The following is a 25036-nucleotide window of genomic DNA, read 5'->3' on the forward strand; positions in this document are numbered from 1 at the left end:
CGGTGGTAATCCACTCTTGCTATCCAGCGACGGATGATCATCTCTTCGGGGTCCAGCGATGGCTGATCTGATCCAGCGACGGGTGATCTCTCCCTCCAGTCCAGTGCAGTGAATCCATCCATCTTCTGTCTCCACTGGCGGAGACACTGCGGGGATCCCAGCAGCCTGACATTTCTTATATAAGGAGGGCGGGGCCACCCGTCACCCGTCACCTGACCCCGTCCCCCTCTGACACATGTGGGAAAGCCTGGCTTCCCCAATGATGTGTGGGTGACCCCACCCCCTATGATGTAACGCAGGTTTCTGTTCCATCCTGAAGGGTCTGTTATAGATATTTTGGTGGAACCCCACGTCATTTTTTTTTATCAATGACTGTTCTCTGTATTACGGGGAGCCGACAATTCATTATAGCCACGAGTGATTTTAAATGACTTTTTTTCCTGCAGAAATTACACTTTGTGCAGGGACAGTTCTAAGCATGGGAAACATGCGCCCCTTCACAGGCATACTATAGACACCCCCCAGGTACGAAATTTAAAGGAATATTACACTTTTATTGTTTCACTTTAATCACTATTAAAATCATTGCTCCCGAAAAAACTGGCGTTTTTAAAACTTTTTTTTGCATTGATCCATGTCCCCTGGGGCAGGACCCGGGTCCCCAAACACTTTTTAGGACAGTAACTTGCATATAAGCCTTTAAAATTAGCACTTTAGAGTTTGAACGTTTGAGTCCCATAGACTTAATAGAGTTCTAAAGTTCACACGAAGTTTAGGTCTGTTCGCAGGTTCTGGTGCAAACCGAACCGGGGGTGTTTGGCTCATCCTTACCCAGGACCCTTGGAAGTAGTACGTGGCTGGGAGGAGGCAGTTCCAAATACTATAATCCTCAATGGCCCCCGAGGAGTCTGCTTCTCATACCTCTGCAAACTTGCTGTGCATGGGCTCCCTCATTCTTCAAAGCCTGCAAAGGAACCCAAGAATTTGTGGCATCAAGGAGAAGGATCACTATTGGTTCGCAACACTCCTTGACCACGTTACAAGCGGAAATTCTCATCCCGTCCCCACAGAGGGAGAAGAAGATGAAATCACTTGAGGCCTTAAAGAGGAGTTTATGAACGCTCAGAGATTCAATCTTCCTGTAATGACACGATAACTTCTCATTTAGAAGAAACGTGTCTTGTAGTTCAGAGAGGAGACAGAGTGTCCTTTATTTTTTTTAGCTCAGAGTGGAGGAGATGTGTCCTCCATTTTCTTGTAGCTCAGAGAGGGGGAGGGGGTGTCCTCCATTTTCTTGTAGTTCAGAGAGGGGGAGGTAGTGTCCACCATTTTCTTGAAGCTCAGAGAGGAGGCAAGGTGTCCCCCATTTTTTTGGGGCTCAGAGATTCAATCTTACTGTAATAACATGATGACTTGTCATTGTTTAGAAGAACGTGTCTTGTAGCTCAGAGAGGGGATGGGGTGTCCTTCATTTTCTTGTAGCTCAGAGAGGTGATGTGTCCTCCATTTTCTTGTAGCTCACAGAGGGGGAGGGGGTGTCCTCCATTTTCTTGTAGCTCAGAGGGGGGGAGGGGTGTCCTCCATTTTCTTGTGGCTCAGAGAGGGGCAGGGGTGTCCTCCATTTTCTTGTAGCTAAGAGAGGGGGAGGGCTGCTATCCATTTTCTTGTAGCTAAGAGAGGGGGAGGGAGTGTCCTCCATTTTCTTGTAACTCAGAGAGGGGGAGGGGTCTCCTTAATTTGACTTCTCATTGTTTAGAAGAAACGTGTCCGTTGATGAAGATCTTCTTCCTTTATATACAATGTATCCATGGAGGGGGGGGGGGGTCCTGTGTCATCAGCCCCGCCCAATCCGCAAAAACATTTTATTGGTACATGTCCCCCAGGGCAGTACCAGGACCCCCATGGGGTATTTATGGACAATTATTTGCATATAAGCCTTCAAAATGGGCATTTTTGATTTTTTTTCTGTTGGGCTCCCATAGACTTCAATGTTGTTTGCTGTTTGGGTTAGAACATTTTCCCTGTTCAGGAGTTCTGCTGCCAACCGAACAGGGGGGTGTTCGGCCCATCTCTGGTTACCATATACAGATATATCTCATAGTTAGTTCTTCTCTGGGCGTAGTGCCGGGGTACATCTCTCGCTACGTCACGTTCTGCAATCAGCCAGCAGATCTACCAGAACACGTTATAAAGTAATATTAACCACTTCCGGACCGTCGTTATACGTCGGCTGTTTGAAGAGGAATATCATTGTTATGGCAGCAGCTACCATAACCCCCGGTATCCTCTTCTTCAGTGCGCGGTCCGGTTTATGGTCTCTGCAGCGGATTTGGCGCAAGATCCGTGTCTCTACACTTCCATGTCATCAGCTCAATGGACCAGGAGATTAGAATGGAAGCTAAGTCCACATAGCGTAATACTGCATAAAATCTCCACTTTATTATATAGAAAATATACTCCCATCGCATGAGTATCACTGACACGTATCGGGAATAGCAGCACAGTGCGCATGCACAATGCGTGATGACGTCAGACAGCGTGTCCCGCGGGTGATATTCATGTGAGTATATTTGCTATATATATTGAGCACTATATTGTTCTATTACTTTATAACATTTTGCATTGGTATATTTTAATTAAAGAGACAGCGCCTTATGCCCCGTACACACGAGAGGGATTAAGTCTGACAGACTTCCGACGGAGTTCTAGCGGAGTTCCGCCGGAGTTCTGGCGGACTTTTCGACCGAACGGACTTGACCACACACCATCACACCAAACTCCGACGGAGTCGAACGTGATGACGTACGACTGGATTCGACGTAGGAAGTTCATAGACAGTAGCCAATAGCTGCCCTAGCGTCGGTTTTAGTCCGTCGGAGTAGCACACACACGAGCGAATTTTTCGAAGGGGACCGGGTCCGGCGGAGTTCCGTCGGGAAAATTTGAAGCATGCTTCATTTCTAAAGTCCGTCAGACTTTTGCGAAGCTAAAGTCCGTTGCAGCCCACACACGAGCGGATAGTCCGCCGGACTCAGTCCGTCGGAGTTTGGATGTCGAAAAGTCCGCTCGTGTGTACGGGGCATTAGAGGTTTGTTATATATGTAGCGCCGGCTCCTGAAGAGCACGCACTATATGTTTTTCAAAGTTAAGGTTACACCTGAACTGCAGTTTGGTTTGGGTACAATTGTCTAAATTTGGACTTCAGCATCAGTCTGACTGGACTATGAGATGTTCAGCCTGGCCACAGGGGGCACTGTCTCTTCTGGCAGGCATGGAACTATGGTCTGGTTGGGTGCTTAATTTACTCTCTCTCGGAGCCCACCCAGTGGGAGTGGCGCTCTCGCTGTGCTTTCTGGGAGAGGGTATTTAAGATGCGGACGTCACGTGGTTCAGGGTTCCGGTCCAGAAGGATGTGCTGACTTCATGGTCCTGGTCCTCCTGACCAGCCCCCAGGACGGCTATTGCCTGGGGTGCGGATCCACCCAATCTTGTTGTCTCGGGGCTGGCTAGCCCGAGGCAGGGAAACTAAAGGAGGATTCTGAGGTGTTTGGGTGCCGTCTCTGGTTTGGGAGAGACCCAGTGACTTCATGCTATCCAGGGGAGGACTCTTCAGAAGACGGCCACGTATGGGTTGTTTTCTTAGCAAGAGCCTGGAGGAGCTGGAGTACTCAAAAGTATCCGGTCTCGTGGATATCGCCAAGCTGGCTGAAAGATCCAGGTATTCCACAAGTGTTCTACAAGTTTAGTTTCCTACGTGTTCTACAACAATGTTTGTGGCAGAGACTTGTTCCTGAGGAAGCACCTTGTTGGCTGCTAGGTCTTGTGAGAGAGGGACTGTCCAACCTGAGTGATCATCCAGTTTTGAATGGCTATTCTCTGGATACAGTCAAAGTAAGCAACTTCTTCAATAATGACTTTGACACTAATGCCGCATACACACGATCAGACTATCCGGCGGACCAGAGTCCGCCAGACAAACCTCCCATATGGTATGCCGATTGAGTAGAATATTCATAACCATGTTATCATATTGATGGATGCCCATAATTACCAGGTTGCCCCCTTTATCAGAGGGCTTGATAATTATGTTTTTATTTTGCTGTAGGGATTTCAAAGCCTCTCTTTGAGAGAGAGTCAAATTAGATCGAAACATATCTCTCCATTTGGTCTTTGTAATTTCCTTGGTCACCTGTCTAGGGAACACCCAAACATTTGGGTTATCTTGTAAGGTGGGAAATATACGTTATTTAGGTTTATACTCCTTGGGTTTAGAAATTATAGGCAGGTGTAGAGGAGGGAGTGATGGAGGTAGGGGAAGAGAAGACTAGCTGCCTCCAAGACGTCTATCTCCTCTATACGCCCCTCTTCCCATAGCTCCATCAGCTCCTCCATTGTCTTTATGTCCTCAATTGTCATTTGTTTCCAAAGGGGATTATCTAGTTTGAGTCTGAATTGAAGATTCAGGCTTGTCAAATAAGATTTTAAACGTTAATTTTGCGTGAAAACAAGTTTAAATCTTTGATAAACTCAAATTGGTCCACCAATTTCCGTGGGGCCTAAAGTGAGGCCAAGTCTCAAAACCGAGATTTGCTCTGCTAAGAGAGAATAGGAGGACAAATTGATCGAATTGGTTTTCAGTGGTTTGTGATTCTGAGAATCCATGTTCCCTGTTCTTTTTAAGTCCAGCACCGGCTGAGTGAAGATTGGTGCTGGGCGAAAATCCGATTGTGAAGAAGTGATAGGATTTGAATTGCTTAGCTGTGTACTGGAAAATAGCGGTGAAATGTTAGTCAAGCCAGTAGTAATAACTGGTTCATGGTGACCCGGTGTACTAGTGGATGAAGTTTTGGCAGTTCCTGCCCGAGTATTCATGGGTGCTTTGGTGCTCAGAGTGCGTTTAGTGGTACCCGTTGATGTGTTAACCTTAGGGTTCTTAGATACATAGAGCCCTGGATTTTGTTAATTCTAGTGTAGTCCTGTACCTGTGATGATGAACCAGAGGAAACAGATGAATCAGATTCAGTAGGTTCATTTGCAGATTCTCTAAATTTGCGCGTTATATTCATGCATTTTCTATTTTTGTTATTGATCTGGGCTCAATTGTAAGCCTGATTGTTATCATACGATAGCTTGTCCCTGATAAATTTATTTTCCTTCGTTTTTAAGATCTCAGCCACATAAATTTCCAAATTTCGTTTTTAACCGGTTCCCGACCAGAGCACGCCGATGTACGTCGGAAGAATGGCACAACCAGGCAAATGGGCGTACCTGTACGTCCCTTTAAATTTACTGCTCTGCCATCGCGAACGCACTGCCGGCGGCGCGCTCACCCACCGGTCCAGACCCCCGTGAGTCTGGTCGCGGGTCCCACGGACTCGATCACCGCGGGGATACCCGCGATCATCTCACGGGGCACCTGAACGAGGAAATGCCATTGTAAACAGCATCTCCCCGTTCTGCCAGCAACTAGTGACACTGATCTCTGCTCCATGTGATTACACAGGAAAATTATTAATTATTAATTAAATTATTAATAAAAATGCTATAAAACTATCCCTATTTTGTAAACGCTATAACTTTTGCGCAAACAAATCAATAATCGCTTATTGCGATTTTTTTTTTTTTTACCAAAAATATGTAGAAGAATATGTATCGGCCTAAACTGAGGGAAAAAAATGTTTTTTTATATATTTTTGGGGGATATTTATTATAACAAAAAGTAAAAAATAATGCGTTTTTTTTTTTCAAAATTGTCGCTCTATTTTTGTTTATAGCGCAAAAAATAAAAACCGCAGAGATGATCAAATACCACCAAAAGAAAGCTCTATTTATGGGGAAAAAAAGGTCGCCAATTTTGTTTAGGATCCACGTCACACGACCGCGCAATTGTCAGTTAAAGTGACGCAGTGCCGAATCGCAAAAAGGGGCCTGGTCCTTTGGCTGCGAATGGGTCCGGGGCTTAAGTGGTTAATGAGAGTTGTGAGGCGCCTGAGCAATACAACAAATTAGTTTTGGAACTATTAGGTTCATTCTTTCCAACAATATTTTTTTTTGTTTGGTGATTCCCACAACCTCCAGATACAGGGGGTGGCTATGGGGACCAAGTGTGCCCCCTCTTACGCCAACCTGTATCTGGGGGGGGGTGGGAACACAATTTTTTTTTTAGGGAATAACGCGCACATTTTTTTGAGTCGATTCCTATTTGGAGACGCTTTATTTACGTTATTTTTTTTGTTTGGCAGGGGACCAAGGAAACTCTCCTTCTTTTCCTTGATAGCCTAAAGATCAATAAATATAATCTCAAATTTACTGTTGAATTGAGCCAGCAGAAAGTGACCTTTCTAGATGTGCAAATTTTGGTTAATGAGGATGGCAGCGTTGGAACAACGCTATATCGGAAACCCTCTGCAGGGAATTCCCTACTTCATGCTGCCACCTCTCACCCTGCACCATTAGTAGCAAGTGTGCCGTATGGCCAATACTTGCGACTAAAACGCAACTGCAGCTCTGATTCAGATTTTGAAAAAGAGGCCAAGCTGCTGCGTCTACGGATGCAACAGCGAGGCTACAGCCATAAATGCCTAAAGAAAGCTTATCTCAAGGCAAAGAATCAAAACAGAATCTCCCTTATACATGACCCTAAACCCCAAAAAATCAAATCCTGGTGTTCGGTTGATCACCACATTTTTTCGGGTCAACATAGGCAGGTTAGGGACATTCTCAACAAACACTGGTATCTTCTGATGGGTGATGAAAAGGTTGCTAAGCACCTTAAATCGCATCCTGAAATCACCTTCAGGCGATCCCGATCTCTCAGGGACAGCCTTGTACGCAGTCATTACACTCCATGTATAGAAACTTTAAATGAATCTAGAAAGAGCACTAGACCATGCCACAAATGTAATTTCTGTAAATTTATTTTAGTTGCTTGATCAATTATTCTACCTAATGGTGGTTTCCGTAACATGCCAATCTGTAGGCATTGTATACATTATGCAATGCGAATGCGATGCATTCTACATTGGTAAAACCAAGAGTCCTTTTTTTCTGTGGAATTCGAGACCACGTTTCCCCTGATACACAAGAAACGAAGGGGAACTCCTATTAGTCGCCACATAGGAATCAATCGTAATTTCAACAGCATGAAAATGCATTTTTTTTGCACTAGAGCATATTTCACCCGGTATCAGGGGAGGTGATAATGATAAACGACTCCTGCAACGGGAGGCCAGGTGGATACATGATTTATCAGCTTTAAGGTATCCCGGCCTCAATGATGCAATGAGCTTCAAATGCTTCCTTTGAGTTTCCTAATTCAACTTATCAAATTGTATATAGATAAACTAAAACTTTTCATATATATTTTTTACATTTATTTTATTTTATTTATTATTTCATTTTCTTCATTATCCTATTCATTCTTGTCTCATTTATCTAGTATTCTATCTAGTTTCTGCCATACGTATTTGTCATTAATGTATGTCATATGCGTCCATCCAGGATCTGTTGACCTGCTGCCGCAAGTGTATGCCATTTAATGGAAAATCTACCGGATTTCTTTACTTTACTTAATTCTCAATTTTTAAGTTTTCAGTAATCTCTTTGCTCTAGGTCTTTTGTTTTTGTTTGGACCACCCGGACGCCCGGGGCACCCAGCAGCGGAGCAGATAATCAACCGCTCAGCTGGTGGGAGCCCTAGAGGATATATTCCCCATTGGCGCGGTTTTGACTGTCACATCTCGCTGGTCAAATTGTTGTGTACACCTCTGTGGTGTCACAGCGATTTGTTTCCAGATCTCAAGATGACGCAGCCGGGCCTCAGACGTGCCTCACGGTCCGTTCCGGCTTATTTACTCGTTGGGCGCATGCGCCGATCGGGTTGTGATGCCGAACGCGTTACTCCTGAGGCTCCACTCCAGATTCAGTGATCCGCTTCAATGGGTTTCCTCATCATCCGTCCGCATTCCGGTGGTGATGTCAGACGCCGCAAGGATGGGAGGACTATATGAATGCGGATGCACACCACCACTGTCTGTCTCTGGCATTGTATCAGAGTGGCTTTACGTCTCCATAGCCATCGGCCATTAGAACTTTCAGATGCTACAAGGTAATCAGTCCTCTATGATATTTTTGTACCTTTGGAGTGAATTCTTTTTTGGCAATTCACTTCAAGTAATTTCAATTCAAAACTTTGCATGAGGAATATCCCTTTAACAACAGAATCAAAGTAATTCTTTGGCTAAACATCATATAGGTAATTATCCCTCAATTAAAAGTGCAATAAATAATATTGTTATATATTTTGTTGCCCTGAGGCAGTTGCCCTGAGGCAGTTGTTTTAACACAACTCACATGTATTTATTTATTTTCTCACTCCATAGAGAATACATACATTCTCTGCCCTCCTGTGGCCATTTAGACCAGAGCTTCTGGGCCAAAAACTTTACTGATGTCCATTCATTTTGGACGCCTTTTAGGATCATTCCAATCAAATTTATATCCAAAAATAATCGGCAACTTTGGGTAAGATCCTGTATGGACTAATACTCATTTATGTGTAATATCTTTTGATATGTTATCCTACCAATTAATGATATATGTGTATTAGGGATGAGCTTTGTGTTCGAGTCGAACATACGTTCGACTCGAACATCAGCTGTTCGCCCGTTCGGCGAATTTCGAACGTTATGGGCCGTTCGCGCCAAATTCGTGTGGCGCTCACGGCCCACAATGCACTGCGCCATCGCAGTGCATTGCTGGCTCATGATTGGCCAAGCATGCACTGTGACCCCGCATGCTTGGCCAATCACAGCGCCGGCAGCGAGGAGAGCCATGATTGGAAACAGGCAGGATGCCTGTGGCCAATCATAGCTCAGGCTGTGTAGTACACGCCCCACACTATATAAGGCTGCCAGCGCGGCGGCCTTGTGTAGTGTGTTGGCATCTGTAGGAGTTAGTGGGTGTTCTGTGTACCTTCAACACAGTATACACCGATCGTTATTGGCCGATTTTTCGTTCTTGCTCTTCTGTAGTGATTGTTGTCTGCGTGCCCTGACCACAGTATACACCGCTATATTCACCTATATAGCTAGCTATATTTCTCTTTTTTAATAGAGCTTTCAGTCAGCGTTATGCCCCGTACACACGAGCGGACTTTTCGACATCCAAACTCCGACGGACTGAGTCCGGCGGACTATCCGATCGTGTGTGGGCTGCAACGGACTTTAGCTAAGCTAAAGTCTGACGGACTTTAGAAATGAAGCATGCTTTAAATTTTCCCGACGGAACTCCGCCGGACCCGGTCCCCTTTGAAAAATCCGCTCGTGTGTGTGCTACTCCGACGGACTAAAACCGACGCTAGGGCAGCTATTGGCTACTGTCTAGGAACTTCCTACGTCGAATCCAGTCGTACGTCATCACGTTCGACTCCGTCGGAGTTTGGTGTGATGGTGTGTGGTCAAGTCCGTTCGGTCGAAAAGTCCGCCAGAACTCCGTCGGAACTCCGGCGGAACTCCGGCGGAACTCCTTTGGAGGTCTGTCAGACTTAATCCCTCTCGTGTGTACGGGGCATTAGGAGATTGTGCGTGCTGTCTGCGTGCTCTGAACCCAGTATACACCGCTATATCCACCTATATAGCTAACTATCTTGCTCGTTTTAAATAGAGCTTGCAGTCAGCGGTAGGAGATTGTGTGTGCTGTCTGCGTGCTCTGAACCCAGTATACACCGCTATATCCACCTACATAGCTCTTCTCTATTTGAGCCATCTGTCATCTGCAGGAGTTATTGGAAGTTGTGTGTGCTTCCAGCACAATATACACTACCCAATTGCTGGTTTTCCCAACTCCCTTCAGGCCATTGCCATGTCTGGAAGGCCAGCAAGGAGAGGCAGACAGGCGCGAGCCGATAAAAGAGGGCAAGCAGGCTCTGTGTCTAGAGACAACAGTGCTGGTCGTGGACGTGGTGCATCGTCGTCATCAGCATGTGGCCATGGGACAGGCTTGTCCTTCTTTTTGGCAGCTGGACATGTTGAGCCGCAACATGCCAACGACTTGGTAGAGTGGATGATGAAGCCCTCTTCATCCTCCTCATCCTCTCTCACCCAGACTCAGGGTACTAGCAAAGCAGCTGCCAACGCATCGTCTTCCCTCCTCTCAATGTCATCATCAGTGACTCCTTCCCTAGACCCACCACGTCCTCCTGAGGAGTCTCTTGAACTCTTTGAGCACAGTGTTGGGTACATGCTCCAGGAGGATGTCCAGTGTTTTGTAGGCTCTGATGATGATACTCAGCTAGAGGATGGCAGTAGCGTAAATGCAGAGAGAGGGGATGCTCAAGAAGGACAGCAATCTGGCAGTCATGTTCCACAAGCTGCAGCATACTGCCAGGTTTTCTCCAGCGATGAAGAGGGAGGGGATGATAAGGGCACTGACTCCACGAGGGTGCCTGGTAGGAGAGAGGAGGAGGCACATGTCCAACGAGGCAGGATGCCCCCCGGGGGCCAGCTTAGGGGCAGCACACCGACTGAATCACACCGCAGAGCTCTGCCTGTGCAGGGCGCTGCCTCTGCGCAATATTCTATACGTTCTTTGGTGTGGGCCTTTTTTGAGACGAGTGCATCAGATCGCACCGCTGCTATTTGCAACATATGTCTCAAGCGTATCTCGCGTGGCCAAAACATCAGCCGCTTGGGCACCACATGCTTGACCAGACATATATTGACCTGCCATGCAGCTCGTTGGCAAGCGTACCTCAAAGACCCACACCAAAGAACAAAGCGGACCTCTGCTTGCTCCTCATCAGCTGGCATCTCCAACCCCACTAGACCTTCAGTCCTCTCTGAAACCTGCTCTGAGAGGAATGAAGGTGTAGAATTAGGTGTGTCACAGCCAAGTGCTTCTGGGCACTCTGCTAGCAGTACACCCACGTCCGATTATAGCAGGCAAATGTCCCTGCCCCAGCTGCTGGACCGCCGAAAAGTTCACTCCCAGCCATCCACATGCCCAGCGGTTGAATGCTAGCTTGGCTAAATTGCTAGCACTTCAACTGCTGCCTTTTCAGTTGGTAGACTCGGCCCCCTTCCGTGAGTTTGTACAATGTGCGGTTCCTCAGTGGCAGGTCCCCAAACGCCACTTTTTCTCACAGAAGGCGATTCCGGCTCTCTACCGGCATGTGGAAGGCAATGTCCTTGCCTCGCTGAACAGCGGTAAGGTGCATATTACCGCTGACTCATGGTCCAGTAGGCATGGACAGGGACGTTACCTGTCTTTCACGGCCCATTGGGTCACTCTTCTGGCAGCTGGGAAGGATGCAGGACAAGGTGCAGTAGTGTTGGAGGTTGTTCCGCCACCACGCCTTCAAAATGCTACTATTGGTTGTGGCACACCTCTCTCCTCCACCCCCTCCTCTTCTTCTTCCTCCATGGCCTCTTCCAGTGCTCTGTCCTCAGAACCAGCGGTGCTCCGTAGGCGTTCCAGGGGCTATGCAAGTACGCAGGCAAAACAATGCCATTCCGTGCTTGCGCTGGTTTGTTTGGGGGACAGGAGCCACACTGGGGCGGATGTTTTGTCAGCTCTGCAGGGGCAGGCCGAGAGGTGGTTTACGCTATGCCAGCTTAAGCCAGGAATGGTGGTTTGCGACAATGGCACCAACCTCCTCTCCGCCCTCCGACAGGGACAACTGACCCATGTGCCCTGTGTGGCTCACGTCCTTAACCCGGTGGTGCAGCGGTTCTTGGGCAGGTATCCAGGCTTACAGGATGTCCTGAAGCAGGCCAGGAAAGTCTGTGTGCATTTCCGCTGATCATTTAATGCCTGTGCTCGGCTGGCTTAGCTCCAAAAAGAGTTGAACCTGCCCAAGAACCGCCTTATATGTGACATGCCCACCAGGTGGAACTCAACGTTGGCCATGCTGCAGCGGCTGCACACGCAGCAGAGGGCCATCAATGAGTACCTGTGCGACTACGGCACCAGGACAGGGTCAGGGGAGCTCGTTTTTTTCTCACCACGCCAGTGGGGCATGATCAGGGATGCATGCACTGTCCTGTCACCGGTTGAGGAGGCCACAAGGATGGTGAGCAGTGACAGTGCATGCATCAGTGACACTGTACCACTTGTCCACCTCTTGGAGCATACGCTGCATGGAATAATGGACAGGGCACTTGAGGCAGAACAGAGGCAGGAAGAGGAGGACTTCCTTGCATCTCAAGGCCCCCTTTATCCAGACAGTGTTCCTGCTTTGCCACCCATCACATAGGAAGAGGATGAGGAGGAGGAGGATGATGATTGTGTCAGCATGGAGGTGGAGGCTGGCACTCAGCATCAGCAGCAGCAGTCTTGTAGGGATGATTTACAGTCCCAAGAAACCCGTGGACTTGTACGTGGCAGGGAGGAGGTAGCTGCGCATCATGTTGTCCTTAGTGACCCAGAGGACTCCGGACCAAATTCCTCAGCTAACCTACGCTGCATGGCCTCCCTGATCCTGCAAAGCCTGCGGAAGGATCCTCGTATTCTTCGGATCAAGGAGAGGGACCATTACTGGCTGGCCACTCTCCTTGATCCACGGTACAAGGGTAAGGTTGCCGACCTTATCTTGCCATCGCAGAGGGAGCAGAGGATGAGACATCTCCGGGAGGCCTTGCAGAAAGGTCTGTGCAATGCGTTTCCAGAGACTGGGAGGTTACAAACTCCTGGTCCTGGACAACTTGTTGCTGAGGCATCGGTCAGAAGGAGAAGGTGGCCGTCTGACCGATGCTTTCAGGCAATTTTTTAGTCCGCAGCCCCAAGGTATGATCGGTTCCAGCAACCATCGCCAGCGTCTGATTTACATGGTGCAGGAATACCTAGGGGCAAGGTCAGACTTGGACACCTTTACCACCGAAAATCCTCTGGCTTACTGGGTCTTGAGGATGGATCACTGGCCAGAGCTTGCACAGTATGCAATTGAGCTACTGGCCTGTCCTGCATCCAGCGTTTTTTCGGAACGCACCTTCAGTGCTGCTGGTGGCTTTGTTACCGATCACAGAGTGCGCCTGTCCACTGAATCAGTTGATCGACTGACCTTCATCAAGATGAATCAGTCTTGGATCACCACCAGCTACCAAGCACCTGAAGCTGATGTAACCGAATAATTTTTTTTGAAATATCACATCCCTTCAAGACTGCCTATGCTGATGCTGAGTGACTGTCCTGTTATGTTGATTGTCTATCCTCTTCCTTCTCCGCTGATATGTTAGAAGAACATTTTTGGTTCTAGGTGATGCCATCAGCCCAATTTTTGTGCCCCTGTTTAACAGGGACATTTAATTACAATTTTTGATGCAATGCTTTGCAGCAGGGCTCATTCCTGCACTAAAACTAGAGTATATGGGAGAGGTTGCAGTGTCGTGGCACCGGCACCAGTGCCTAAGGCCCAATTTTTCTGCCCCTGTTTAACAGGGACATGTAATTACAATTCTTGATATAATATTTCACAGGAAGGCCCGTTCCTGTGCCCACCCAGAGTAACTGTGAGGACTTATAGTGTTGTGGCACCAGCATCACAACCACCAAAGGTCAATTTTTCTACCACTGCTCAACAATAGCATGTAATTACAATTCTTCATATCATCATTAACAGCAGGGCGCTCCAGCGCCCACCAAGAGTCACTTTGAGGGCTTACAATGTTGTGGCAAACCCAACACCTTGTTCCGCCATTTCTGCAGAGCATATAGGGCAGGCCCCTACTTTCAAACATCCAACTTACAAACATCTCCTACTGCAAACGGAAGGAGACAACAGCAAGTGAGATGAAAAAAGACGGACGACAAAACAAATTATACAGGGGTGATAACCCTTCCCTATGTTTTCCAAAAAGCTTAAAAATAGTTTTTTTGACTGGAGCTACACTTTAAAAATGTACCAGTTGAAAATTACAAACAGATTCAACTTAACACAACAAACCTACACAGTCCCTGTCTTGTTTGCACCGCCTGTATACTGCTGTTCTGAGTATATAGGGCCTGGGGGCCACACGCATTTCCTTTTTTTAATATGGGTACGGGGTTCCCCTTAATATCCGTACAAGACCCAAAGGGGCTGGTAATGGGCAGGGAGGGCTACCCATGCCATTTTTCTCAATGATTTTCAACCATATAGCAGGAACCAGATATAACATTAAAACCAAAAGCAGTTTTAAATGGTGTTATTTCCGTTAAATGTCATTTTGTGCAGGGACTGTTTCAAAACACGGGAAACACGTGGCACTTCACAGGCATACTACAGACACCCCCCAGGCACCATATTTAAAGGAATATTTCACTTTTTTTTTTCACTTTAATCGTCATTAACCACTTAACGACCACCGCATGACATTGTACGTCATCACAATGGCATGTACAGGCACAAGCACGTACATGTACGTGCTTGCCTTCCTGCGGGTGGGGGGTCCGATCGGACCCCCTCCCGCTGGATGCGGTGGTCCATTTCGCTTCAGGAGCGATCCGGGATGAGGGGATGGCCATTGGTTTCTGGCCATCCCCTCTCGATCGCTCCTGGCGAATGAGAAGCTTCCTCCCACTGTGTATTGTATACACAGGCAGGGAGGAAGTGATGTCATTCTCCTCGGGGCGGTCTTTTAGACCGGACTACGAGGAGAAGACTAAAAGTAAGTGCACCAAACACTACACTGACACTAACTAACACACAGGCACACAAACCCCCCCCGGATCACCCCCCCGATCATCCCCCTGATTGCCCCTAGTTAACCCTTTCACCCCCTTTTGCCAGTGTCACTAAGCGATCATTTTTCGGATCACTGCATTAGTGTCACTAGTGTCGCTAGGTAGCTAGTTATTTTTTTAGGTTCACCGCCAGGTTTTTATAGCGCTAGGTACCCCCATATACTACCCAATAATGGTTTTAACCCCCTGATTGCCCCTAGAGTTAACCCTTTCACCAGCGATCACCGTATAAGTGTCACTGGTGACGCTGGTTAGCCAGTTAGTTATTTAGGTTCCCTGTCAGGTTTTTATATAGCGCCAGGGACCCCCATATACTACCTAATAAAAATTTGAACCCCCTGATTGCCCCTAGTTAACCCTTTCACCACTGATCACCGTATAAGTGTTACGAGTGACTCTGGTTAGTTAGTTTGCTTTTTATAGCATCAGGGCACCCACCATTTATTACCCAATAAAGGTTTAACCCCCTGATCACCCGGCGGGTGATATCAATTAGGTTTTAGGGTCAGGGTCTGCGTCGCCCCAGGCAGTGCTAGGCTAGTGCCAGTACCGCTAACACCCACACGCAAAGCATACACCTCCCGTAGTGGTATAGTATCTGAACAGATCAATATCTGATCTGATCAGATCTATACTAGCGTCCCCAGCAGTTTAGGGTTCCAAAAAAACGCATTGTTAGCGGGATCAGCCAAGATACCTGCTGGCACCTGCAGTTTGTCCCTCCGCCCAGCCCACCCAAGTGCAGTATCGATCGATCACTGTCACTTACAAAACACTAAACACATAACTGCAGCGATCGCAGAGTCAGGCCTGATCCCTGCTATCGCTAACAGTTTTTTTTGGTAGCGTTTTATATTTAAATCCGGAAGGCAGTGCTTGGTTTTCGGGGTCCCGTACGTGGCTAGGCTCCCAAATGTCCCCCACATGTGGTATCCCCGTACTCGGGAGAAGCAGAAGAATTTATTTTGGGGTGTAATTTGACTTATGCCCATAGCATGTGTGAGCAATATATCATTTAGTGACAACTTTGTGCAAAAAAATAAAAATAAATTGTAATATTCCTGCAACTTGTGGCAAAATATAAAATATTTCATGGACTCAACATGCCTCTCAGTAAATATCTTGGGGTGTCTACTTTCCAAAATGGGGTAATTTGGGGGGGTTTTGTGTTATTTTGGCATTTTATGGCCTTCGAAACTGTGATAGGTAGTGAGGAGGGAAATCAAAAATTTGCACCCTTAGAAATCCTGAAGGCAGTGATTGGTTTTCGGGGTGCCGTACGCGGCTAGACTCCCAAAAAGTCCCACATATGTGGTATCCCCGTACTCAGGAGAAGCAGCAGAATATATTTTTGGGTGCAATTCCACATATAACTATGGCATGTGTGAGCAATATATCATTTAGTGACAACTTTTTGTAAACTTTTTTTTTTGTGTCATTATTCAATCACTTGGGACAAAAAAAAAAATTCAATGGGCTCAACATGCCCCTCAGCAATTTCCTTGGGGTGTCTTCTTTCCAAAATGGGGTCATTTGGGGGGGTTTGTACTGCCCTGCCATTTTAGCACCTCAAGAAATGAGATAGGCAGTCATAAATTAAAAGCTGTGTAAATTCCAGAAAATGTACTCTAGTTTGTAGACGCTATAACTTTTGCGCAAACCAATAAATATACGCTTATTGACATTTTTTATGTGGCTGAATACATTTTGCCCTCAATGTATGACTAAAATTTAGTTTATTCCATTTTTCTTATAACAAAAAGTAGAAAATATATTTTTTTCTCAAAATTTTCGGTCTTTTTCCTTTTATATCGCAAAAAATAAAAATCGCAGAGGCAATCAAATACCATCAAAAGAAAGCTCTATTTGTGGGAAGAAAAGGACGCAAATTTTGTTTGGGTACAACATTGCATGACCGCGCAATTACCAGTTAAAGCAGTGCAGTGCGAAATTGTAAAAAGACCTCTGGTCCTTAGGCTGACAATTGCTCCGGGGCTAAAGTGGTTAAAATCAGTGCTCCCGCCAAAACGGCCATTTTTAAAAACATTTTAGGCATTGACCCATATCCCCTGGGGCAGGAGCCAGGTCCCCAAATCCTTTTTAGGACAGTATCTTGCATATTAGCCGTTAAAATTAGCACTTTTTATTTCGAACGTTCGAGTCCCATACATTGTGAATTTACATTGTGAATAACTTTGACCTATGATGACACATCCATCATGGGGTACAGGACAGCCAATTGAGACATTTCAGCACATGGACAATTGGACACTCCCCCTACCTTATAAATAGACCTGATCTGGCGGCCATTTTACATTCTGTCTTTTGTCAGTGTAGGGACAGGACGCTGTGTGCAGCAGGGACAGTCAGTTTAATCACTAGCTATTACTATTAGGTAAACAAAAGTCCTTTTAAGGATTGGTATAGGTGTACAGCATATAGGGTTGTACACAGGGGCGGATCCAGAGTCTAGTCTCGGGAGGGGCACTGCTATAAAATATGTTTTTTTGGGGGCAATTTATCAGGGAAATGGCTGGTATTGGCACTTCAATCATTACGGCACCATGGCTGTTATGGTGTCAGGATGATTGAAGCGCATTATTTCTATTAATACATTGTAATATAAAGTTAAATGGTTCAACTCACCATAATGCAGAATCAGTGGGAGCCCTGAGGGTGTCATTTACCATGTCGCCTGCCACCAAATGCGGATTGTCACTTGCCACGTCACTTGTCACCAAATGCGGATTGTTACTTGCCACATCACCTGCCACACATTGTGGATTGCCACTTTCCACGTCACCTGCCACACATTGCAGATTGTCACTTGCCACGTTGCCTGCCACACATTGCAGATTGCCACTTGCCACATAGCCTGCCACACATTGCGGATTGTCACTTGCCACGTCACCTGCCACACATTGCGGATTGTCACTTGCCACGTCACCTGCCACACATTGCGGATTGCCACTTGCCACGTTGCCTGCCACACATTGCGGATTGTCACTTGCCACATCACCTTCCACACATTGCGGATTGCCACTTGCCACGTCGCCTGCCACACATTGCGGATTGTCATATGCCACATCACCTGCCACCAGATGCGGATTGCCACGTAGCCTGCCACACATTGCGGATTGTCACTTGCCACGTAGCCTGCCACACATTGCGGATTGTCACTTGCCACGTAGCCTGCCACACATTGCGGATTGTCACTTGCCACGTAGCCTGCCACACATTGCGGATTGTCACTTGCCCAGTCCCCTTCCACACATTGCGGATTGCCACTTGCCACGTAGTCTGCCACACATTGCGGATTGCCACGTAGCCTGCCACACATTGCGGATTGTCACTTGCCACGTCACCTGCCACACATTGCGGATTGTCACTTGCCACGTCACCTGCCACACATTGCAGATTGCCACGTAGCCTGCCACACATTGCGGATTGTCACCTACTGTGTCACTTTTCTGCTAAGGTGTTCTTTTGTTGAGTCCAGAGTGAAAATAGGCAGCAGAGAGATGATGTAATCTCTCTGCACACAGCTTCCCGCACAGTGAGGGCGGAACTGGAGGGATGCAGGGCAGTGAGAGATGATGTCATCTCCCTGCTCCCCTGCCTGCTGGCTTCCTGATTGGCCAGCAGCCCTCCTAAGCCGCCCAGCTGTCCCCCCTCACCCGTCCACTCAGCGCAATCACCCACGGAACCGGCCACGGAACCGGCCGTGCTGGCACCCGCAGAACCGGCCGCGCTGGCACCCGCGGAACCGGCCATGCTGTCATCAGCTGGCATTATTCTCGGAGGGGGCAATTGCCCCGTTGCCCCCCCCCTGGATCTGCCCCTGGTTGTACATATATAATATACTTTCTTTCAAATATAGAAAGTATATTCTGGTGCACTGCTCACTGCTGTGCTGCTGAGTGCTGACCGATTCTGCAGCTGTCTTTTATCAGTGTAGGGACAGCTTGGTGTTTGGAGCAGGGACAGTCTGCAAATCACTAGCTACTAGGTCCACAAAGATCCTTTTAAGGACTGGTATAGGTGTACAGTATATAGGGTTGCACACGTACAATATACTTTCTTTCAAATATAGAAAGCATATTATAGTGCACTGCTGTGCTGCTAACCGATTCTGCAGCTGTCGTTTCTCAGTGTAGGGAGGGACAGTTTGGTTTTAGGTGCAGGGACAGTCTGCAATTCACTAGCGATTAGCTAGCTACTATTAGGTCCACAAAGGTCCTTTTAAGGACTGGTATAGGTGTACTATTTGGTGTGCAGTATATAGGGGTGTAATATACGTATAAAATATTTGCACATATAGAAAGCATTGTATAGTGCATTTCCACTGTGCAGCATTGTGACTGATGAGCGGTTCTGCAGCGATACTACAAAGAGTGACAAACCCAATTAAAAAAATGTATTATAACTGGTGTGATAGACCAGTGGCCCCAAAATGACCGATTGAAGCAAAGTGTTACATACCTTCTTCCACATACATACTGCACTTCTTTAGAGACTTTGTCACAGGGTCATTTAAAAAAAATGACAGGCAGAGGAAGAGGCAGGCCCTTCCGCAGGGGTGGTAGGGCAGGAGCAACAGGCTTGAGCCAAAGTGGCAAATTGCAGAAGGTGCGTTCGATTATGTCAAAGGACGCACCAGACTTGGTTGAGTGGCTCACTCAGCCTTACTCTTCTGCACCCTCCTCATCCTCTCGACCTGCACCCTCTTCTTCACTCTCTGCTGTGTGCACCCCCAAAGACACTACCACCAACACCACCACCATAAACCCTCCGCTTGAGTCACAGGAATTATTTTCTGATCCATCACAAGACATTTCTGATGCGCAGCCACTCTTGGTATTGGATCAGGAAGAGGAGGTAGCAACAACCGCTACTCAGCAGTCTGACGACAGTACCCAGATCAGCCCAAGGAGGAGGTTGGTCCCCGGTGTTGCTGCTTACGCCGAGATCTCTAATTATAGCGGTGGGGAAGGTGACATCGATGATGACGTGTCTAGTGATGTCACGTGGGTGCCCACAAGAGAGGAAGAGGAGGGGAGTTCAGAGGGAGATATGGACCAGCAGATGGGGAGGAGAAGCAGGCGGAACTTACATTGCACAGGAGGGACAAAGCAGACTGCTAATGTATCAGGAGCGAGGCATCAACCATTTAAGGTCACATCTGGCACTCCCAGGACGCCAACACATGGCTCCGCGGTGTGGGCTTTTTTTAACGTGTCCGCTGCTGACAATAGTGTTGCCATCTGCAATCTTTGCAGTCAACGCATTAGTCGCGGTAAGCCCAACACTCACCTAGGGATGACCGCCTTAAGAAGGCACATGAGCTGCCATCACCGAGCCCAGTGGGAGCAACGGAACACACAAAGCCACACTCCAGGCTCTCACCGTCCAGCCTCGTCTTCTACTTCTCCTTCTCTCTCTTCACAATTGTCCTCCACTCCACCTTCCATCATGCTGTCCTCACGTTTTTCTGGAAAAATGCAGGCTTCCGTGGGCCAAATATTTGAGCGTTAAAAAATGATGACGCCTGATAACCCTCTTGCCCAATGGTTGACGGCTGGCTTGTCAGAACTGATAGCCCGCCAACTACTGCCTTATAAACTGGTGGACTTGGAGGCCTTTTGAAAATTTGTGGCCATTGGAACACCACAATGGAAGGTCCCAGGAAGGATGTATTTCTTACAGAAGGGCATCCCAGAGCTATATGGCCATGTTCAGCGGCAAGTGAATGTATCTCTGGCACACAGTGTCAGTGCCAAGATACCACAGACACGTGGTCTAGCAAACATGGGCAGGGAAGGTATATAACTTTTACTGCCCACTGGGTGAACCTTCTGATGGCCGTCAAGCATGTAACCCGGGGCACCCGTGTATATTTGGTTTTACCGCCACGGATTGCATGCAGGCCTGGCTTTTCGTCTCTTCCTACTCCATCCTCCTCCCTCTCCTCCTCGGCTGACTCCTTTTCCGCTGTTAGCGCCTCTTCCGCTGCGCCACCCAAGCTCCCCAGAACCTATTCGACATGCCAGGTGAGACGTTGACATGCTGTGCTGCATCTGTTGTGCCTGGAAACCAAGAGCCACTTGGTCATGCAGCGATTCCTTGTCAAATACCTGGGGTCCAGGACATCTTGCGGCAGGCAAGGCAAATCTCGGCCAATTTCAGAAGATCTTACACGGCCATGGCTCGCCTTGCTGACATTCAGCGGTGACACAATCTGCCGGTCAGACGTCTTATTTGCGATTGCCCAACGTGATGGAACTCAACCTTCTATATGCTTGATAGGCTGCTCCAGCAGAAACAGGCAGTTAACGACTAACTGTACGAAATCTGCAGCAGAACAGGTTCTGGGGAGCTTGGTTCTTTTTCACCGCGCCAGTGGCTGCTCATGCGCAACACATGCAGACTTCTGCAGTCATTTGGTGAGATCACCAAACTGGTCAGTCGCAGCCATGGCACCATCAGTGACATCGTACCTTATGCCTTCTTTATGGAGCGTGCATTGCGTCATGTCATTGATCAAGCTGTGGAGGAGCAGGAGCAGGAAGATGAGGAAGTCGCAATGCTGGATGAATTGCCGGGGGCTACTCTATCTGAGAGAAGTCAACAACAGGAGTCTGAAGAGGAGTCAGAGGAGGTTGGGCACGGAGAGGATGCGGAGGAGCAAGAAGAGCATGCTTTAAACCTTTCTGGGACCCCTGTTGTTGTGCGTGGATGGGGAGAGGAGAACGAAGAGGACGACATTATCCTGGATGATGAGCAGGAGCCAGGCCACCACACCGCTTCCAGTTTAGTTCAAATGAGTCCTTCATGCTCCAGTGTTTTAACAGGGACCCCCATATAAAAAGCATAAAGGTCAAGGACCAGTACTGGGTGGCAACGTACTTAGACCCCGGTACAAACACAAAATGGCGGAAATGTTACCACCGTCACAGAGGGCTGTCAGAATGGAGTACTTATAGGCCTTGCTTCGAGAAATGCTGCATTCTGCATTTGCGTGCGCTGGCAGAGGAGCAATTCCCACTCCCATAGAAAGAGTTGCGGGTACCAATCCAACAGCGCCTGCAAGAAGAGGGCGGTTTGAAGATGTGTTGGTGACTTCTGATATGAGGTCATTCTTTCAGCCGACCCATCGACAGGTGTCATCCGGATTCAGCATCAGGGAACGCCTAGACTGACAGGTGTCCGACTACATCGGGTTAACGGCCGATGTGGACGCTCTGAGAAGTGATGAACCCCTGGACTACTGGGTGGGCAGGCTTGACCTCTGGCCAGAGCTTGCCCAATTTGCAATGGAACTGTTGGCTTGCCCCTCGTCCAGTGTCCTGTCCGAAAGGACGTTCAGCACAGCAGGGGGGATAGTGACCGATAAGCGCACTCGCCTAGCTCACGACAGTGTTGACTACCTCACATTTATAAAAATGAATGAGGCATGAATCTCAGAGGAATTCAACATATGTGCCCAGTAGACCATGTATATGCATAACTCTATAAACAATTTATATAATCTAACACACAGACCTTTTTTCTACCTTTGGCTCACTTCCTTGTACAAAAAAAGCACACCATACTATATGCCCGTACCCTCCTGTTTGAAGAGGTTGAGCGGTGTCATATTTCTGGGTCCCGCAGTGAGTTGCTGGTATCAGTGCTGGTGTCTGTGCTCTCTATCTCGGTGCTGGTGTCAGTGCTCTCTATCTCGGTGCTGGTGTAGGTGCTCTCTCTCGGTGCTGGTGTCAGTGCTCTCTATCTCGGTTCTGGTGTCAGTGATCTCTATCATGGTGCTGGTGTCAGTGCTCTCTATCACGGTGCTGGTGTCAGTGCTCTCTATCACGGTGCTGGTGTCAGTGCTCTCTATCTTGGTGCTGGTGTGTAATCAGTGCTCTCTATCATGGTGCTGGTGTCAGTTCGCTCACGGTGCTGGTGTCAGTGCTCTCACGGTGCTGGTGTCGGTGCTCTCTATCTTGGTGCTGGTGTCGGTGCTCTCTATCTCGGTGCTGGTGTCAGTGCTCTCTATCTCGGTGCTGGTGTCAGTGCTCTCTATCTCAGTGCTGATGTCAGTGCTCTCTATCTCGGTGCTGGTGTGGTCTCAGTGCTCTCTATCACGGTGCTGGGGTCAGTGCTCTCTATCACGGTGCTGGCGTTAGTGCTCTCTATCACGGTGCTGGTGTCAGTGCTCTCTATCTCGGTGCTGGTGTCAGTGCTCTCTATCTCGGTGCTGGTGTCAGTGCTCTCTATCACGGTGCTGGTGTCAGTGCTCTCTATCTTGGTGCTGGTGTGTAATCAGTGCTCTCTATCATGGTGCTGGTGTCAGTTCGCTCACGGTGCTGGTGTCAGTGCTCTCACGGTGCTGGTGTCGGTGCTCTCTATCTTGGTGCTGGTGTCGGTGCTCTCTATCTCGGTGCTGGTGTCAGTGCTCTCTATCTCGGTGCTGGTGTCAGTGCTCTCTATCTCAGTGCTGATGTCAGTGCTCTCTATCTCGGTGCTGGTGTGGTCTCAGTGCTCTCTATCACGGTGCTGGGGTCAGTGCTCTCTATCACGGTGCTGGCGTTAGTGCTCTCTATCACGGTGCTGGTGTCAGTGCTCTCTATCTCGGTGCTGGTGTCAGTGCTCTCTATCTCGGTGCTGGTGTCAGTGCTCTCTATCACGGTGCTTGTTTCAGACAGTGAGGGAGATAGCAGCGGAGAAGCCAATCAGCAGGCAGTGCCAGCACCATGGCTGAGGATCAGCACTGGACTGGCACCTCCGAATCACAACAGTGGAGCCCTGCAAAGGTGGGGGTAAGGGTCGGGCAGAGGGAGGGGCTCAAGCACAGGTTGGCACACTGGGACACTGGCACAGGACTGTGCTGCCCTGACTGTGGCACTGATCATCTCCTGCACCCCCTTCATAGCCTGGCCTGACCTTGCCTCTCCTCCATGGCATTCATGTGCTCCTGAATTGTCAAAATCTCACAGATAAAAAAAGAATGCTTGGCGTTGTCGATCCCAGATTCACTTAATACTTTTGTTATGTCAGTGTCCATGTTGTGGGACTATGTGTGTACAGCTAGTAAGTATTTTGTGGCTGAAAATATGACCTGGAGGTTTTTAAGATTTCGACTGCCATTAAAGTCAATGGGGTCCGCTGCAAACTTTTGCCCGCGTTTGCAGTTCGCGTTTGCAAAACGTTCCATCGGAAGTTCGTCCATCACTATACCTAAACTCCTGAGGAAGCTCAGATGAGCGAAACATGTTGAGTGGTATACTCTGACTTGTATCTTTTGTCTCAATCAACTGTTTTGTCTTGTATAAATTTTGATGATAATTTTAATATGTGTTTTCTACTTTGCAGCTCATTGTAATTAAATACATATTTTTTTTTTTATGGATATTTTTTGAATATCTATCTACCTTGTTTCCAACACCTTTAAAGTCCCGGGGTTTGTCCACCCCACTGTCCTATTTTTTCATTCTTTATATATTCAGTGATGTGGTGTTAAGTTTGTTTTTTCTACCCTCATTTGATTTTACTGCGACATAGCATTAAATATGAAAGCTTGACACGTTTCGTGGATTGTCCTCACGCATCAGGAGCAGCTATGCACTGGGAGTACCTATAATGGATAGTAGATTCATTATCAGTGGTAATTAATTAGAACAGGAAAGAGAGGGAGCAAAAACGTATGTTCCTCGTCCGCGTCAAGCTTTCTTATTTAGTACTTCATATTCCCATCGCACACGTTCCTGAATGCGCTCTCGGATTTTTGTGCTGTAGCAACAACCAGCTGGATACTGGTTCAAGTCACAGTGAAGATATTTGCCAGCACATCATGGAACGACAAAAATAGCGTCCACAACACAATGATAGTGCAACGTTTCTGAGCCTTATTGATTGATTCATCCTACCCTAGTGTTGTGTTTCATATAAAGTCTTATTACCCCTTCCTTTTCGAGGAATTCATCTAATCACACCGAGGGGAACTCGTCTCATTGAGTGCAAGAAGCCTATCTCATAAAAAAACAAACAGTAGCTTCACCAAATACCCACAATACCAATTCACAGGTCTGAAAAAAACATGACTCTGATGTATCATACATTTTACTCAATGCAGCAAAATTCTTCATAGGACCAAAAAATGAGATCCTCCTGCAGAAGATTGTAATAAGCGGTCCATTATACCAGACAACAGACATAGTAGAAGTTATATAATGCCCTCTGAAAATATTTAAAAATGTACATTTCTTAAAAGATTAATGAATATACAATTTAATATTTAATAATGAAAAGAGGGGAAAAAGCTTCAGTGTAGCCATAT

General features: G+C 47.5%; 1 protein-coding gene across 2 annotated transcripts in view; it reads left to right on the forward strand.

The window, feature by feature from the left end:
* Positions 1-25036, forward strand: part of LOC143956794 (uncharacterized) — a 79619-nt gene that overhangs the window by 50328 nt on the left and 4255 nt on the right. The gene's annotated exons all lie outside the window — the stretch shown is intronic.

Source organism: Lithobates pipiens, unplaced genomic scaffold (assembly GCF_037356315.1).
Source record: "Lithobates pipiens isolate NorthernLeopardFrog02 unplaced genomic scaffold, aLitPip1_a1.2 Scaffold_41, whole genome shotgun sequence".
Lineage (NCBI taxonomy): Eukaryota > Metazoa > Chordata > Amphibia > Anura > Ranidae > Lithobates > Lithobates pipiens.